The 7,897-nt window shown below is 38.9% G+C and overlaps 1 non-coding gene across 1 annotated transcript; it reads right to left on the bottom strand.

Annotated features, from left to right (window-relative positions):
* Positions 1-485: 485 nt before the first annotated feature.
* On the bottom strand, positions 486-592 carry LOC145060638 (small nucleolar RNA R71). The gene has a single exon (XR_013686855.1). It is a non-coding gene; the product is annotated as a small nucleolar RNA R71 (small nucleolar RNA).
* Between the last annotated feature and the right edge of the window lie 7,305 nt (positions 593-7,897).

Below are 7,897 nucleotides of genomic sequence, written 5' to 3'. Positions count from 1 at the left end.
GTGATGACCCAATCAAAGAGGACACCGAGTACGAAACCGAAGGAAAAGAAGACCCTACATTCGGGCACGATTCCGATTCCGACGACGAATTAGCTATTCCCATGGCTAACATCGATGAAGTCCCCATGGGGGAATGGAAGAAGAGGATACGAGATGACACCAGCCTGAGACTTGTGTAACCCGCAATTCCAGCAACTGCCACTTTTGAGCTCAAGGGTCACATACTTGCTCAACTCAAGGAGATACCCTTTTACGGAAAAGACCACGAAGATGCTTATAAATACTTGGATGAAGTCGATGATGTAGCTGATTACTTTAATGTTCCAAATGTGCCTTGCAAAACCCAGCTGCTTCGTATGCTTCCAGTTACATTCAAGGGTGCTGCAAAAGATTGGCTCAAGACACTCCCTCCCGGATCCATCACTACATGGGCTAAGATGAAAGAAGAGTTCATTGACCAATTTTTCCCACCTTCTAAAATAGCCAAGTTGAAGAAAGCTATAGCCAACTTTGAACAACAACCCAGAGAGTCCCTTTATGAGGCGTGGGAGAGGTACAAAAGTCTACTAAGGAATTGCCCACACCATGACCTTAATAGCCAACAAGAAGTCTCCATCTTCTATGATGGACTCAATGTTACAACTCGACAGCTCCTTGACTCGCAAGGATCCCTCACAAAGAAGGCACCCCCGATGATCAAGGAATTGATTGAGGAGTTCTCTAAACAATCTAGAGAATATCACAACCCATGAAATGAAGTAAGTAGGGAGGTAGTGAACACGGTTAATGATGGCATGGCGGCAATGATGGCTAAACTAGATAGTTTAGATCGGAGGATGACAAAGATGGATCAAACAATCCATGCTATTTGGGTGGGTTCTGAAAATTGCAATGGACCTCTCCTTACGAGAGATTGCGACTTGGACGAGAATGGAAATAAAAAGGCGCAAGTATGCTATTCAAGCGGCGATAGATTTGATGACAATTGGCGGAAACCGAAGAAGGAATGGCTCCCGTATGAGATGTTCAAACAAAGAGAGAAGGGTTTATATCAAATAGAGGAACCGGTTATTGAAAAAAGAGCTGATTTGGAGGAGATGTTCACAAGGTTTGTAGCAGCGTCCGAGAAGAGGCACAATCAAACTGATAATGAATTGAAGGAGCAAAGAGAAATGCTTAAAGATCATCAAGCTATGATGAAAGATCAATAAATCTTGCTCAGGAATCAACAAGCCTCCATTCATAACATTGAAAAACAGATCAATCAACTAGCACAACAAATTAATCAAAGAACACTCGGTGGACTTCCAATCACTACCGAACAAAACCCAAAAATGGCGCATATAAATGTAATAGCCACCGATTCTGACAAAACCTTCACCCCTTTGACCTCTATCCAGAAGAACCCTAATAAGGAGCAAGCAGAAGAAACGGTTAGAGGTGCTTCAGCTAAATCCAACACGACTCGCCGAGTCCCTCTAATGGACTCGACTAGTCCATGGTCTGATGACAAAATTGTTGTTCCCTTACAGCCTTACAAGCCACCTTTGTCGTATCCAATTCGAGCCATACCTGATGAAAAGGTTAAAGAGTACAAAACTTTCATGGAACATGTTAAGGACCTTCAAGTCAACATTCCATTTGTTGAAATGATACTTCAAATGCCTAAATATGTAAACTTGCTTAAGGGTCTCTTTTCCGCTAGAAAAGATATGGTTGAAGTCACTGAGTTAGTGTTAAATGAGCTACCAGAAAAGAAGGGTGATCCGGGAAGCATCTCGATTCCTTGTTAATTTGGAAACATAATTGCTACTCGGGCATTGACCGATTCGAGTGCAAGTATTCATCTAATGTCATATTCTTTCTTCAAGAAGTTACATTTATCGGAGCCAAAGCCTATTAATACGAATATCCATCTAGCAGATAAGACAATCATTCATCCAAAAGGTGTTTGTGAAGATCTTCTCATAAAGGTTGAAAAATTTGTATTCCCCGTGGATTTTGTAGTACTTGACATGGAAGAAGACCCCAAAGTTCCAATTATTTTGGGGAGACCATTTTTGAACACCGCATGTGCATTAGTGGATGTATGCGAGTCCACACTAACATTAAGGGTAGGAGATGAATCAGCAGTGTTTAAGGCTACATAAGATAATAAGCAAGAAGAAACAAGTAAAAAAGAAGTTTCCTCTATTGATTTAGATGACAAATTACTAGAAAAAGAGTTTGCACTTTTACAAGAAGAAAATCCAAATAAATTTCTACTATCTTCTAGAGGAAATTTTGATGCTGAAAAAGATTTAGAGGAGATAGAGAAGTTGTTGGAGGATACTGATACAGAAGAAACAATGGAATTTGTGGAATACGCACCGACTCACTGAGTCGCATCGACGGACTCGACGAGTCCAGTCGAAAAGTTCAGAAATGAGGACAACCTTGACCTGCTATTTACAAGTTCTTTTCTTGTCCTCGACATGAAAATTTTTCCTGATCCTTTGGAAGGTCCAACAATAAAAGGCGAAATTGTTAAAAATTATTGTGACTTCCAAAACGCTCAAGTAGCTTACCTTGATACGATGATACAAAAAGATGAAGAAATTCGACTTGACGAGGAGGCAAGCATGGGAGAAAAGGAGAGTGCAAGGGCTGATGATTTGACTAATTCTTCCCTTGAGTCACAAATTTCTAATTCGGAAATATTGTCGCCTACAATTAAAAGAACAAAGTCTCGTGCCCGCATCTCTACTATTTATGAAGTATTCGCATTTGAACCACCGGACTCCTTAGTGAAGGACGAGAGTGAGGAAGAATCTTTCAATTCGAGAGCTGATGAAGTAGAAATTGAGCGAGAATTCAAGGCTGACAAGGAAAAAGTGCTAGAAATGGGTCAAAGTGAAGGGGTGAGGAAAAAGAAGTGTGGAAAATGGGCTAGGAGTGAATCTGAAAATAATGCTCAAAAGAAGAGGAAAGAGGAATTGAGAAGAGCATACAAGAGGAAGATACATTTTTACAAAACGAAATATAAGCAACAAAAGATTAAGCATGGCATCCCGATGAAGAACAACGAAGAAACATAGAGAGGGAGGGAGTCCAGCTCAAGACTCCTCAAAAAGAAGCGCTTGGCAGGAGGCAACCCGTTACAAGAGTTTGCTTTCTTTTTCCTTTATCATTTTCGTTTTAGTTTTTGTTTGATTTTCTTAGGATTTTTCTGTATTCATCTTCTAAATCATCAAAAATGATTTCTTGAGGGTAAGCATGGTCTGAGTGTGGGGTGGATTGAATATTTTTACGAAGAGATGACAAAATTATATAATTTTTTTAAGATTGCAAGTGACTCGGCGAGTTGGGACCCTAACTCGACGAGTCTATTCAGAATCCGGATAACTCTCATTCGCGACCAGACTCGCCGAGTCTGACCCCGACTCGACGAGTCGACTTTATTTACTGAAAATAATAATAATAATATTTTTACATTTGGTAAAAATAGGGTTTTAACCTTTGGAACACATCCCAGCCGACATACTCGCCGTGAGCCTCTTTCTCTCTCAAGCTTTCATAAATTTCTTCCAATTTTCTCCCAATTTTTCGAATTTCATCAAGCAAGGTACTTAATTTCTTCTATATTGCTGTTAAAGTCATGATTTTTAGATGTTTAGAAGTATCAATTTGATAGAACACCCATTTTTAAAATTTTAGAATTTTTAGGGTTTTGATTTTGACTAAATTATGGTGTTTTGGATGCATGTTCTTGCACTAATATTCCTTATACACATTCTTGGACAAACCCTTGGACTAATTTTGAGATTTTATGGTTGAAATTTTACAGACCCGCCGACTGACTCGAGCAGTTCATCAGACTCGCCTAGTCTGTTCATAGACTCGACGAGTCCAGTCGTGAACCCATAATAATTTTGTTTTAATGTGTTTCTGTGTTTTCTGGATTGTTTGTTATTTGTTGTGCAGGAACCATGTTTTCTAGGGGTCAAACTTCTCAAGGTAGCCAAGGGGATCACCCTTGGTTAGATTTCCCAAGGGTTGAATCCAAATAAACCATGACTAGATGGAAGAAAAAGCTCGCTGAAATCAAGAGGAAAGACATCTACGTGCCTAATGCCATAAACTGGGGATGGCTTGGAGAGGTTCAATATGAAAAAGAATTGGCACCTTATTTGATGAAAACTTTTGTCCATAATGGCGCTTCTATAATCTTTGATGGATGGAGCCGGCTTTTCCGGATCCAGCAGCCGGTATTTCAAGAGCTTTATTCGGAGTTCTTTTCCACGATTACTTTCCAATGAGGAGAAGATTGTTATAACCCCGGGAGCCTCACTTTTTGTCTAGGGGCGAGGTCCGCCAATGCTCCGTGGTAGAACTTGCTTGGCGTTTGGGAATTTATGACCAACAATTGGTCAATACAGCTGCTTTTGGTACATTTTTGGAACATTCTTACAAGTTGTTCCCGGATGGCATTATAAGCTCATGTTTGTGCAACACTATCGCCAACAATGTTTATATTCCTAAATCTGCCCAAGAGGCTAGCATCCGATCACCCACTCACCGCCTTATCCACCGCTTAATAGCCAGCACAATTAACCAAAGGAAAAATGACGACAAGGTTCCAAACCTTGATGTTTTCTACCTTTGGTGCATTATCACACCAAACGTTTTTTTGTAACATTCCATGGTGTTTGGCCACTTATTTAAGCGAAGGGACGATTAAGGACCGCAAAACATCAAAGATTAATGGCGAGATGTTTGTGAACCGTTTGGCTCGTTCCTATGGATTAAAACGGAGGTTCCAACCCCTCCTTTTAATACCATACTTTTCAGAAGGGCAAGGATTGTCAAGGATATTGGTGGAGAGCATTTTATCATACCCCATGATGACATGGTAATTGGTCCCGCGGAGCCGGGTCGGCGAGTGAGGAGGCATGAACGGGAAGTGGAAGAGGATCCGCCGGTGATTTCGGTTGATCATGACGAAGTACCAATGGATTGGTACAATGTCGAGATGAGGCGGCTTCAAGATCTAATGGCGAGGGGTATAAATTTTAGCAACGAATCCCACATTCGGCTTTTTGATCATTTTCATATTCCACACATTCATGGGGGTAACTTCCCCTACATTCCATCTTGGGATGAGGTCATTAACGGGAGGCGTAGTGGAGCTGGAGGAAGTGGAGCTATGCATGGAGGGGACGATGATGAGGAAGCGGATGAAGACTAGTTTATTTTTATTTGTGTTTTGTTGAACAATTTATTATTTTTATTTGCTTGGTTTTGGTTGTTTGAATTTTAACTACGTTAGGACTTATTTAATTTATGTTCTCATGGGTTGTTTTTAGTTTTCTTTTAAGAATTTGGAATTTGTCAAGTCTAAAAGGTCTCGAGAGTTATAGGAGTTTCGAGTCTAAGCGAAAGGGTTAATTAAGTCCAAGTTTTGAGTCCGGTCATAAGGAGCATTAAAATGAGTCTTATTACTGAAGAGGAGTATTAGTATTAATCCATATTTGCAGTAATTGGAGTTTATACAAACAGAGCTGGAGTAGGAAGCGAAGTATTTTCACCCAGCGGCCGACTCGCTGAGTGCATCTACTGACTCGACGAATCCATGAGTAAAACCGCGATTTCTGCACTTTCCCGCTACAACTCGCCGAGTCTGCCCACTGACTCGTCGTGTTGATACGACTTTCACCACTTCGCTGCTGACTTGATGCTTATATCCCACAACGTTTGGTTCTTATTTTGAAGAGTCATTTCTGGAAATTTCCAAGAGTTTTTCCTGCGCTTTTGGAGCTTTCAACCACACGTGACATGACACCCAAGACATGGATGAGCTATTCCCATGTCTAAAGTCAATTGAAGATGGAGCTTTAACATGAAGAAGATCGACCTCGCCACTACTATCCCATGGGAGTTTGTTCCAATTCCCTCTTTATTTTATTGTTCTTTATCATGAATAATATGCAATGGGGGCATTACATAAATTAAGTGTGGGGTAGGGGGTTGGTTACATTAGTTAAAATTTGAAAATTTTGAAAATTTTGCATAAAAATTGCTAGGGCTAAATTAGACAACTTTGGTAAAAGCAATTAGGAATCATGCTAGTGTTATGTTGATGATTCTTTGAAGACCCAAATGTTTAGTTGAGCCAATATACGTTATAATGCATTTGTGGCCTCCTTTATTCTAGTGAAATCATGGGACAACAACACAACCTCGCTTAGTTTGAGGAATGCAATAAGTTTAGCATCGTGTACTTGAAATGTATCCAGAAAAATTATTATCCTTATTCAATAAAGGTTGAAGTTGAGCGCTCCTGCTTAAGCATGTAGGTATTGAGTGAAAAAAAAGTGAGTTACATGTAATAAAAAGAGAGAAAATTACAAGAAAAGTTATCAGAATTTTGGAGCAATTAAAGTAAAGATCAAAAGATCAAAATTCCAAGAATTCAAAAGTTGAAGATACCCAAAAATCAAAAAGTTGAAAATTTTGAAGAATTCAAAGAAATCAAAGTTCAAATTATCAAGAAAGTAAAGAATTCCAAAAGTTCCATAGTGGTATCGAAGAATTGTAATTTTTAGAATATGTATGCTTAGGTTGCTCAACCAAAAACACCTTGAGACTGGGAGGTTTTCTACAGATCGATTCGGAGGGATGCATAAAATGAGCATTGTTTGGAAAAAGTGGGCAAGTGAGTATTTAGGTTAAGGGGGTCCTTAGGAAAGTTATTTAGACACAAATGCATGCGTTGCAGTCTTGACATAATGGCTGGGTTAGATTGGGATTGTCTATGTAATATTAGTATGCTTAATTCCAGTTTTGCTTGGGGGCAAGCAAAAGTCAAGTGTGGGGTATTTTTGATATGTGCATATTTAGCCCTTTCTTTAGTATTGATTTTTTATCATTTATTAGCTATTTATTTGCATATTATGGACAAAAGATACTTAAAAGTGTTTGAATTGTGTTTTCAGTCCAAAAAGGAATGCTCAGAAGCAAAAAGAAGCAAGAGTAACCTGATGGGTTTTAGCCATAAGAACTTTCCTATGTGCGCATGCAAAACCCTAATGCTTGGATCTAGGCTTTCTAATTAAACATTCTTTGAATCCAAGACTTCTAATGACTATTTAGGTGTAATAACAATATTGAAACAAATCTAGAATCATACCTTTGAATTCCTTGTTGATCTTGTTGTCTTGGAGCTTCTAGAGTCATAATTGTCACTCCTCTAATGGCTTACAAACACCAAATAACAAGGAGGATGATTTGGGAGAGAGGAGAGGGGAGGAAATCGGCCAGGGTTTCTATACTTTAGACAAAGTTCCGATTTCCCTTTGCCATAGGGTCTATTTATACTTGTAGACTCCTTAAGGGTTACAACCTAAACCCTAATTGGATAATCTTCTCTTAAGGCTATCCAAATCCATTCCTTAGATAACTCTTGGACGATTTGAAGCAATCCTTAGCTTCTAGAATCCGTCCAATCCATATCTATATGGATTTACAGTCTAAAGTTTAACTATCAAACAATTGACAATTTATACCCTCTTATTTAATTAATCTCTTTAAGTCACCAAATTAATTCCAATTAATTCTATGACTTATATATTAATCAAATAACAATATATTATTCTTTATATTATTCTCATAATATACTAATAATATTTACTCTCTCTTAATAAATCATCCTATCAAGTTGCTATGGTGAAGGCAACCCAAAAGGACCATGCACAACCGGGTCAAATACTTGCCTAATATAGTTGCGGCCTTAGACACTATTCCAACAGTCTGCCACTTGGATAAGTCTAGTAACTATATGCACTAGTACAATTCGGTTTGCAATCGTAGCTCTCAAAGACGCTGTCAAACTCTGATCTAATCAATCTTGTCCTTTAGA

This window comes from Lactuca serriola, chromosome 6 (assembly GCF_051521515.1).
Source record: "Lactuca serriola cultivar US96UC23 chromosome 6, Lser_US96UC23_V15, whole genome shotgun sequence".
Classification (NCBI taxonomy): Eukaryota; Viridiplantae; Streptophyta; class Magnoliopsida; order Asterales; family Asteraceae; genus Lactuca; species Lactuca serriola.
The sequence above is the reverse complement of the archived record's forward strand: the minus strand, read 5'-3'. Positions and strand labels throughout refer to the sequence as shown.